The following is a 738-nucleotide window of genomic DNA, read 5'->3' as shown; positions in this document are numbered from 1 at the left end:
TCTGATGCAACACTCGTTCGATTTTTATTTAATAATTACTTTAGTTATTTCAAGCCTTTGAAGGCCAGGAATAGACGGTAGATTTAGGCTAAATTATTTCCGCCTTCAGAAGTTACTGCAGCCAGTACATAATGTCCTATCTCGGCATCAACAGCCAAATGATTTGGAACGTTACACTGCTCTTTGACTTTCTGAATAAAAAGTAGCATAAGTAAACACATTTAAAAAAACAAATGGTAATCCAAAACTGTAAATTAGGCCTTTAAAAAAAAAAAAAGAAAGAAAATCAGGTTTTTCTTTCTGTTGTCCTTCATAAGACATTTTCCAGAGAGATATCTTTTAACATAGTTGTGACGCCAGTAAAACAGACTGCCTGATTTCAGTCTTTGATGAATGACAGTAACTTTTCAAAACTGGAGACACATATAAGTCAAATACAACCCCTCACACCTTACGGAGTCATAGTTTCTTAACCCGTGTGACTGGATATATCCCAACCAATGAGGCATCTTCATAAAATCCCAGCAACGGTGGCAACAGCTTGAACCAACAAGAAAAATAATTACTCCCAGTCTATCTCCACAGAAGTTGCAGTTCCTCTTCACCGGTCTAAGAATCCTGCATGAGAACAGCACAAGAGCCTCTTGCATAGGTATTAAGTCTTTAACCCTCACTCCAAAACCTAAGAACCTCAGCAGGTTCATCACATGATTTATTATTATTATTATTATTATTATT

This window comes from Apaloderma vittatum, unplaced genomic scaffold, assembly GCF_000703405.1.
Source record: "Apaloderma vittatum isolate BGI_N311 unplaced genomic scaffold, ASM70340v1 scaffold23452, whole genome shotgun sequence".
Classification (NCBI taxonomy): Eukaryota; Metazoa; Chordata; class Aves; order Trogoniformes; family Trogonidae; genus Apaloderma; species Apaloderma vittatum.
This window is presented reverse-complemented; position numbering follows the sequence as displayed.